Consider the following 10,872-nt stretch of genomic DNA (forward strand, 5'->3'; position numbering starts at 1 on the left):
TTTGAAAGGAGTTTGATTTAAGTTTTTCGATGAGGCAAACATGATAGACATCTCCTTAAATTATACAAAGCAAAACATTCTGATTGAAACATCACTTGCAAAATGGTTCAGATATAATGGAGAATTTGTAGAGAAATAGTCTTGGTATTTTTTATAGCAGTTCTTTTCATTTCTCTTTTAAATGTATGACTTCCCTTGCATGCAATTATGACAAATTGAACTATTCATTTTAAAGATAAACTGCAAGAATATATGAGGAATGTGGGCTGCGCTCTGTAATGTTCTCTAAGAATAATGAGGGCACACAAGCAAACTAAAAGAATGGTGAGAGTGTTTGTCACACGGCAGAGATCTAATTTGCATAGAACTCCAGCAATGGAAATGCAGCCAGGGACTTCGAGCAAGAACTTTTTAGTTCTTATGAAGAGTTCTTGCTGAACGGACTTTTTAGTTCTTATGAAGAGTTCTTGTTGAACGGACCTACACCTTCAATGTCTTATTTATATTTCTAATCTCTCAAATAAAAATGCATAAAATGAAAAAAAAATTGCAAAGCAGTTTTTTTACACTTTATAAAAGACTATTTTAATTGGTTTTAATAAATAACTGATTTACTGTTTTAATCCATGGCCTATGTGTGTGTTTGTGTGTGTGTGTGTGTGTGTGCTCCTGTGTGTGTTTTTGTACCTGACAGGAGTTCAGTCCCAGACTGACACTAGTCACGCTTCAGGGTTCAGTGGACTCAGCTGCAAATCTGGTAAAGGTAAAAGGTAAAAGGTAAAAGAATGATGAGAGGAAGAATGCTGAAAATCATGAGCACTTGCTGGTTTCCCTCGGAGACCACAATTATCCATGTGGAACCCAACTACAGCTGGTTTCTATGGTGACAACAAAATACTGTGAGGTGCCAAAGGAATTTCAAACACCAACAAAGTTCAAATTATAGAATAAACAGAACACGAACCCTGTCTTTAGAAGAAAAAACAACAAATGGATGAAACTATTTAAAACTATTTAAAACACAAGTGTCACAGGAGGTTTAAGTCAACCCCAGTCTAAACCCCAGTCTACAAGACGTTGGGGTGTACGTTTAGGAACCTGCTCACTAATGCAGAGGTCAAGCAGTGATGTGGGACAAAGAGTTTATCATGTCTGAAGCCAGGACATTAGGCAGGACATTCTGGTTCTTCCACACAAAAAAAACACACAAAACCATACTTTAGATGTTGGGGTATCGTCGTGCTGGAAAATAAATGATTTGCTACAGAAAATGTCCCTAAAATATGAGGATAAAATATCTGAATTCAGATTCCTCTGAAGCCCAACTGAAAGCCCGAAGCCAATCCCTGAAAACCACCCAGAGTTGTTGATCCAAAACTTCAGTGAATAACTTTCCTTTGACATTAAAAAAAAAGCACCAATGATCTTACTGCCAGAGAAAGGATCAACACATCAAAAAAAGACATTTTACTGGATCCAAAGTCCAGTGGCTTTTTCCACAGAATCTGACACTTTCAATCTGGCATTGTGCAACTGTTCAGAGTTGCTCTAGTGCAATGAAGCACCATGTGCACTAGTTCTGTGCTGATGCAACACCTTAATGTTCGGTGACTTCAACGCTTCAACACAAATCCTCAGCAATTGCCAAACACTGTTACACGAGGTGATTATTTTGGCTGGGAATATTCAGTAACAGACTACGTGCAGTTTTCCAGGTAGTGTACAGTATCAGCATTGTCCAGCTCACGCCCTAAGTCATTCATTTCTGGGAATATTTTAGCACATGAGCTGTAAACGGTCCAATACAAAACACAGCCTTGGAATCATTAAGAGTGTTCGGTCTAAAGTTTATGGCAACGTGAAAACTGCTTTTTACAACAGCATCTTACCAGGCAGCTAAGGATTGTGGGAAATCCACAGGATAGAGTGCGTCCATGCTGGTCCTTCCAATCAGGGGAGATTTAAGGAAGCAGCAGCATCCTGAGGGAGAGACAAACATTAATGTAGGATTAACGAGATGTGGAAGGAGAAAGAGGAGAAAGGAAAAGAGAGCAGCAGGACACCGGAGGGACAAATAATAAAGACACATCTATTATTCACACCCTTGATCAAACATTAATACACACGGTGGCTGTTTGACTTTTCTGTGCGACGGTGAGTGAGAAGACACTTCTTATTCTGTGTGGGGCTCACATTTCTGCCTCTGGTGCAGTCGTGCCAACTCGTTTCTGGCTGGAACCACTATAAACTTAATGCACAGGAGACTAGTAAACTCCCACTACGCTGCTTTACTACAACCATCACATACAAACACATGCCCATTACTGCACAAGGCAGTCAAAACTTGTGGATGCAAGACCTTACCAACACACAGCTACTAATACTATTAGGAGGTAGATTAGGTTTGCAATAAAACTAGCCAGATTGGACAATAAAAGCAAGGAAAATATGCTTGATTTTTTATTAAAAACTATGATTCTAAATTCAGATGATGAAAATATTAAAATAATTTTAATTATTAAACTTAGATAGTATTCTGGTAAACTTGAAATAATCCTTCCATACTCTGAAAAGAGTTTCACATATAAAACAATTCATAATTATAACCTTTGGAAACTATTTTCTCTGTTCTAAATCAAACTGAACTGACTGATGTTGAACTCGTAGTCATTGACATATGCACATATTTAAGTGTTTGACCTTAAAGTCACAGCCGTCTTTGACAAACATGTTTTCCAAATCATTCCAAATATACTGTACATGGGAGCCATAGCTCATGCAGCAGTTGTGGTGGATTTGTGTGTTTTGTGATGTGGGAAAAGAGAAGTTAGCGAATGTTTGTGCAGTCGAGAGCTGAGCAGCAGTGCTTTGTGCAAGCCGTTGTTTCCCAAGCAGTGAGAAGAAACGTTAAACAAGACCAGCAGTGCTTATCATTAGCATGGCTATCTGAGCAGGGTGCATTTTAGCATGCTCAATAACAAACCAAAACAAGGCTACGGTGTAGTTTGTCTGTGACTGCTTGTAAATAATTGTCTGTATCGGTTTTCTCTGAGTCAAGTAGGATTAGGTTAGTTGCACAGCCTGAGTGCTAGGACTGGCTGGGACTCGTAACTATGAAAAGTATTAAATATTAAAATCCCAGAGAAAATGCAGACCACCATTGCTGAAGCTCGGGACAACGGCAGCAGACAATTAATCATGTAGAGTCAGGGCTTACAATGATGAATAACCATCTGATAAAACTTTTTTTCTTTTTTTAATTTTAAAAGATGATGATATAAAGCAATAAGAAATAATCCTGCAGTATTTGCTTTCCCATTGGTATGAGCGCTCTGTGACTCAGTTAATAATGGTGAATAGTTCTACAAACACCAGATCACTCCACTAATGCTGACAAATCTCAACCTGAAACCTGAGGGAGCAAAGAGAGCTCCAGTACTCAGTCGATCATGTGTGCTGACATAACAGCAGAAGAAACATCTGGTCTGTGTAAAACACAAGGTGTTACACGGCTATATGGCTATATAATTTAGCCCCAGACCAGCTGTACACCTACAATAGTTAACAAACCTACAGAGCTCAACTAACTATCAAACCTCAACCAGGTCAGAGATGAATATGAAGACCAGTGAGTTATGCAAGAGTTATAGAGTAAAAAGTTTGCATCCTTAAAATTTAAATTGAATGCATACCCAAAGTTACTGAATCCTGCTGCAACAAGTCTGATACCAGGAATGTGTGTGTGCGAGTGTGTGTGGCCAAGGCATTGCTCCTTTTGTATATATAAAAAAAAAAACAGTCATAAATAAATCACATCACGTCATGGTAGGATTTTAGGGACAAAAAAAGTGTTCCACACAACATGAACTATCATGGATAAATGATGATTGAGCTCTGCAGTGGAGGTAAACCATGTAGAAAACTGAACAAATAGTCACCAATGGTGTTCTTCTTTGAATCTAAAAAGCTCTGTGGTAACTATCTAACCAAACATCTGGTAGGTACCAGTATGAATCAAGACATTCAAAATGTCCCCCTTCACTGAAACCAGTGAAGATGTGCTGCTCAGCTCCAGTAAAGATCCACAGGTATCTCATCTTCAAGCCGTTTTTCTGTGGTTGGTTGGTCTGCCTCCTGACAGCATGCTTGGATTTTCTAATGCAGAACTGAAGTTATGCTCAATTTTAACAACAGAGACAGAGCACTATACCATCAGTAATGGACTGTAGTCTCCAAACCATGTGCAGAAAATGCAGGAAAACAAAGAAACTACAGGAGATTAATGATAAACAACTTATTGTCTTATTTTATTGGAACAGAGTAATATCTCTAGCTGGGACAGAATAAATGATGTAGTAAAGAACTATGTGGCTTTGTGATATCCATGAAAGTAAATCTGTCAAATTAGTGGTGACTACACTGTGTAGAGGTGATACAATAAACTCATCTTCATCAGTTTTATTTTGTACTTTTGAATATTATGTAAAGGCAATCCTATGAATTCATCCATCAAACCAGCAACAACATATTTATACAATGTGATGAAGTGATCCAAATTCCTTTGTTTTTGACTAAAAAAGACCAAGTTTTGTGAAAAGTTATTTGCTTTATGATTAAGAATCACATTTTTTTAAATGTATTGTGTGGAATAGAGAAATACAGACTATTTTTCCATTGACCTTGACACTGAAGGAGACTGAATTTCATCCTCTGGCTCAACTACTCTAAACAACAGGACAGTGCGTATATTTATGTTGGTTTTCATCATAAACTCAATGTGCCAGACTGGAGCCAGAACAACAAAAAGAGTGTGACAGACCGAACACTAACTACAGACTGCTGAAGCCATATCATTTCTCTCGCCTACAGACAAGATTTAAAAAGGAAAAATGTATGTTTCAGCTTCAGGGTGGAGCTTCAGGCCGGCAGCAGCTCACCAAGCATGCACTAAAGTATAACTTGAAGCTCCAACTGCATCTGGATATGGCTTCAAATTGAATGAAATGTCAGTGGTGGTTCTGGGTTGGACCTCAGGAGTCATGAAGGTCTCCCTGTAGTCTTCCTGCTGTGGATGAGGGGTCTAAGTCCTGATTAAAGGGTCCCCCACTGTGGGTATTGAAGTCCTGGCACCAAAACACACAGAGACAGACACTTGTCACAAACACAGACATGAAGAGTAAAGACATGCGTGAATCTTGTAAACATTTAATAGTGCCATGACAGACAGAGGAGTGGGAGGAGCTACTCCAACTTGAACACACCCGTATAGAGAAAGAGAGGGGGAGACGCAAGGGGCGCAGACAGACAAAAACACACACTGGGAGGCCAAGAAACAAGATCTTTGATGTGTCACAGTACGACAGTAACCTCTGACCTTTGACCTAGTGCCTAGTTTGTCCTGCTGCATACGTGTGTGTGCACAAGCAGACGGGTATACTGGGGGCATAAAGGGAGCGGTGGGGGTCTCTGGCTTCAGAGAGAATGAAGGAAACAGCTGCTGATGGTTCCGTCCTCTCGCTAGTTGAATTTTCTTTCTCAGATACTGGAGCCAAACCAGTGCTTTCAAAACATGCTTGCTGCTCAAACTACCCATAAACCAGCAGCTTTCTCAGTACAAGGCCAAAGTCAACATTAAAATGTCCAAAGCAATACTTAGGGATTTTAATTGTTTCTATTGCTACAGCTAATGTGAAGTTTAGGGCGAAATTAAAACCAAAATAGTGATTTGTTGCTGTCTGTATTAGATCAAACTTTGTGTAGATAGAAGGTATTTTAGAAAACACAACATCCTTAACAAACAACACGTTTTCACCAACATTTCTCTCTCCACACATTATCAGTTGCATTTCTGACGGTAGCTGAAGTTTTGGGGCCCACTGCTGTTTTGTTCTACATGTGTAGTGAAACCCCTGCTATTCACCAGACTCAGGAACAAAACGCAAGCCAGGCCCAGGCTGCATTTGAATTTATACGGCTAGTGGACATCAGCCAACAGTTTCTTCCTCGCTGCCTTCCTTGCTCTGTTTCTGACCATTCCAGAACATTTGTTATCCCACTTGACTTTTACCTCTTCTCTCTACTAAACTATTTTCTTGCCTGTTTCCTTTTCTCCCGTATCTTCTTCCTCTCCTGACATCCAGCAACATTTATCTTCTAGCTTCAACCATATTCCACTTCTACTTTTCCTTTGTCTAAGAGAGAATCGCTGTCTTTTTTCATTAGGAGTGAAGGTCTGCAAACGCTCATAAACCACCCCATTCTCTCTACAACGCTGATTTACAGCTGCCCCGCCCCTCCTCTTCTATTCTCACCCTCGGCTGGTGAGAAACCCCATCTGTTACAAGAAAATCTGTAAAGAAAGCAAAACTGTCACAGTTCGAAGCCTTGCCATCGAGAATAAAATGGATAGATTCATGTCAGAGCAGCAAAGCGTTCAGAAAACGGGAGGAAAGCAAGAGGTTTTTCTAACTTTTGGATTAGGATGGGAACTTGAAAGCCAGCTGCACAACACAGGCAATCTTCCCAGATCTTACATGGCTTTATTTTCATTGGCTGCACAGTGGGCTGGGCTCTTTACATTGAACTGTAAACTACTGCTACATGGCTGGTTCAGGAACCCTGCTGGTCAAAGTCGGACAGTGTAGATGCTGCACATACAGTTTATGGAGGAAACAAGGGTAAAGATGTTTTATTGAGAAATGTAAATCTGTAAAAAATGTTGTTTAGTTTTAAGAATGGAATTCAGACCAAAAATAAATTGCATTTGTTCCCAGTAATAATGAGTCTGTAAGTGGCAACAAGTTGATAGGAATGTTTTGTATTAATAAACTTTATTTTTGTGATTCACTTACAGTTTTGGTTAAACACACGCAGACCTTAAAAGTGGTCCATTAATCATGATGATTAATTTTTCTGTTAACTTATGGTACAAACCAATAGCTAAGCAAACAATTGCATGATAAATGAGGACGGTGTTTTGGAATAACAAGCAAAAAAAAAAAGCTCAATCTGTCCAACCCGCCGACAACAGATTGATGGATGATGAACAGACCAGTCTGGTGAGTTATTCTCTTGACCCTTAGCTAAATGTGGTTTGTGCGTTTATGTGGGAGTGTGTTTGTGTGAAGAGTGAGTGAGAGAGAGAAGAAAGGGAAAAAGAAACAATAGACATCCAGAATAACAACCAAAACCAAACTAACAAACTAGGATGTGTGTCTTTGGAGTGTTTTTGTCAGAATATTGTTACCAGTAACAGTGACTAGTAATACTTTGATTGAGACTGTAACCACACCACAATATCTTAGTTAAACATTTAGATGTTCTCTCTCTCACACACACACACACACATATGTGCAGACACGCATACCACACACACACACATATGTGCAGATACACACATGCACACACAACCCACACACTCACACTGTGGTTCCCTCTCAGGGCCATACATTATCCTTGCCTCTAAGAAAGTGAGTGTTAAGAGCAGACATATATAGATCCTTGTAATTTTCTTTGCAGTCAGAGCTAACAGCACCCTCTAGTTTGAATGAACAAATGCCTATACTCAATGCAGTACAGTGTATAAAGTCTTACACGTATTTATAAAAAAAAGATTTATTGCAAACTTACTATTTTTAATTAATTTACCACATTCGATGTGAACAAAGAGAAGGGAAGGAAGGAAACTCTGTTGTCCACAGTTGTGTCTTGATTGTCAAAGGTTTTTGGCTGCATTTTCCCATGGAGACCACACCTTACTAGACCTCTCCAAACAGAAGATGGGCGTGCTGGAGTACCACTGGTTTTGGCCAGTTCAGCTCCGATGGCATGGTTGGTCATCTTCCAGTACTAGAGGAAAGTAAGTTTACTTTACTACAGCAGGTTTTCTTGCCCAAACACTGCGTCTACAATCTTCAACATATGCTTGTTTCTTTTTGCTTCTTCAAAGGAGTCTCAGCAGCAAATCTTAAAACCACCGTCTGCTTTGAAATCACTGCCAGGGCCGTTTCTTTTTTCAAACAAAAAATATAACTACCTGCTGCCTTGGTGCACTGGTGAATGACCTGTGATAGTGGAAGTTTGCCTACTATCAGCCAGAAACTTGGACACACCTATTACAGTTAATGACTATGGGCTATGTCATGGAAAAGTCATTACTATTTTAAAAACTTTGGTTATTTTTATTGGTTAATCAAAGACCTGACTAAAATCCTACAAAAGTCTGACATCGTGCACATGTATCAACAACAACTGATGCAACAAATATCGATTCAATTCTGATTGTTCATGTTTTTCTCACCTTCTACTATGCAAAAATAAACCATTCAAATATTCTGCACATTCTGTTTAAGGTATCATTTTCTGCTGCAGTGGTTTTACTTCAAGGCAAAAGCATCAGCAAATGACCACAAAAAGAAAGAACAGCCTGAGGAATGTTTAGGGTGAACCAAAGAATCTTAGGCATGTCTCTATTTTGGGTGGATCGGTCAGAACGATGGGGGGTAAAAAAAAGAAAAGACCTAATCTGTCTGCAACAAGCACAAACATGTTCATGTACGAAAAACAATGTGCACACACGCTACAAAGTCAGTAACTGTTCTGTAAAAATGACAATTCCACAGACGATGACATGAATAAATGCAGTATGAAGTTCCTCACACAGCAGGGGCATCAGCACAACAGTCCCGACATTGACAAGGATGTTCCAAAGTTAGGGCATGCCAACAGATTGAAAGCTGACTCAGCACATTGAACTGTCGTGGCTGTTTATCAGAGTGATCGTCTCTCCAGCTGCAGCCGCTCAGAAGATAGAATCACAGAGAATGTCCAAGCAATTACAACATACCACGCTTAATATAAACACAACAAGGTCAGCTGAAGCAACAGTCTGTCCGACGACAAAATATTTTCCAATGACGTATAAACTTCTTTCACACAATTATATGGATGATAATCAAAATCAGTCAAAAGAACGCAGTGGCCGTAGAAGTTAAACAATTGCTGTTGTGGTTTATTGCTGGTGTTTTCTAACCTTAAAGGCAGATAAATGAGTACATTGAAAAACACCCAGTGATGAATAAGAGAAAAATGTTGTGACACACTCAGAAATCTGGGCAATCACACACTCACACACTTATCACGGCCTGTGACGTGAAGGAGAAACACGTCAAACACAGAAGCCAGGAAGCTATTTCCTGGATCTGGGAAACTTGGGAGTAAGTAGTGTTGCTGTAACCCCTCCCCTATGACCAAGTACACCCCCTCCTGCCTTTTCCCTCCCAGCATCTCTTTCCTGTGGGTGAGGGGAGGTCGTGGGAGGGTTGAAAGAACATCAAGAACACACACACACACACACAAACAAAACATATATAGGAAAGGAAGTCTCATTTTAGAGCTTGAGGTCTACCCCGGCTGTGGAAAACACATAAGCTCAGTCATGCACCTAAAGCATGAGTTGCAGAGGTGAAGCTCAACTCTTGTTAGAACACAGAGTTCAAACAACATCCAACAAACTTATATTATACGCATGAACTATTATCGTATGTAAAGTAACATGTTTGAAATGTACTGACATTAAGTTCGTATAGCCAACTGCTATGAATTAAACCTTTTTTCTAAATATACTTAGAGTTAGTGTGAGAATGTGTTTTCTAAAGTATGGCAATAGAATATTTATTTTTCTAAACTTAACATAGTAGTTGTAGTAGTAGTCAGTGAAAAGGACAACTGCTGGTTAACAACTTCTATAGGATTGTTTATCTGAACAGTACAATGGTTTAAACCCATAAACATCTCCATCTCCATAAACATTAAAAGAAAGTCTCATTTGACTTTTGACCATCCTACATACGTAAATACTTCAAACTGTGTATCCTACATATCCTACCATGTAATAGGACACACAAGAGAACAAGGAATCCTAGACACAAACCACACAGACTGGGTTTGTGTACTACATTTTACTCATGGAAACTATTTCCTCACCAGAGACTTTTTGATGAAGAAATCCCCCTTCATTCATACTACAGTTGTCTATTTCATTTAAATGTCTAGTACTTTATAATTTACACACAGCTGTTGTGTGGCTTCAAAACCAAGCTGTTGAACACACTCCTGTGTCTGTCCAAGTGTGATTAAGATGAGAACTAATTGCTCCTATTCGCTCCCTGAATAGTTCTTCACGGCGACAACACAACTCACTATAAAACTGTGACAATTAATTTTATTTTATTCTTGGTCTCAAAAGAAATTTTATTTGTCCTCGCTGTGTTTCAACTACAGAAGTAAGCATCAGATTTCTCTTCAAAAAGGTGTGTGTATTCCCACTGATCTGAATACTTCAGTGACAGTAAGACATAAAAATGTCTAAATTATCTAGCGCAGGTTGTTTTCATTTGACTCTGTGTTAAATTCACACACTTTATTTTGCTTTTGCTGCACCCTTTGTGTTCTCAGAAAAAGAAAATTCAAAACCCAGGGAGTCTCGTCACGGTGACACACAGCCGGTGAAGATAGCGAGTAATTCACCACGGACAGAACTTTCACATTTTCACTGAAGCTTGATTGAAACTCTGCGTGATATTTTCTTTTTTTTTCCTCAGCAAAGTTGACCCACAGAAAGACAAGCTTTAGGGTAGAAAATGAACCTTTCCAAAAAGTCTGCTACAACAATACACAGTATCTTTGCATGAATATAGAAAAGGCGCGCGAGAGAGAAAGAGGGAGACGTAGGGCAGCGTGGCCTTGTTCTCTCACATGTTCAGGTTTTTGACAAGGTGTTGTGAGACAAGATAATATGTCTATTACTGCGTAGTCTGATCCGACCGCCTGGAGGTTTCTGACAACAAGCAGGAAAAATGGAAGACAATAATA

General features: G+C 39.3%; 1 protein-coding gene across 12 annotated transcripts in view; it reads right to left on the reverse strand.

The window, feature by feature from the left end:
- apbb2b (amyloid beta (A4) precursor protein-binding, family B, member 2b) overlaps nucleotides 1–10,872 on the reverse strand; it is a 41,749-nt gene that overhangs the window by 22,024 nt on the left and 8,853 nt on the right. For 10 of the 12 annotated variants that reach the window (XR_003050538.1, XM_025058336.1, XM_017035312.2 and 7 more), the window contains exons 2-3: nucleotides 1,890–1,980; nucleotides 688–754 (exon numbers count right to left, since the gene is read on the reverse strand). The gene's annotated coding sequence lies outside the window, so the exon portion shown is untranslated. Of the gene's footprint in view, nucleotides 1–687; nucleotides 755–1,889; nucleotides 1,981–4,937; nucleotides 5,124–10,872 lie in introns of all 12 variants that reach the window. The other 2 variants (XM_017035310.2, XM_008316932.3) reach the window with 1 other exon arrangement.

This window comes from Cynoglossus semilaevis, chromosome 9 (assembly GCF_000523025.1).
Source record: "Cynoglossus semilaevis isolate Cse_v1.0 chromosome 9, Cse_v1.0, whole genome shotgun sequence".
NCBI classification, from domain to species: Eukaryota; Metazoa; Chordata; class Actinopteri; order Pleuronectiformes; family Cynoglossidae; genus Cynoglossus; species Cynoglossus semilaevis.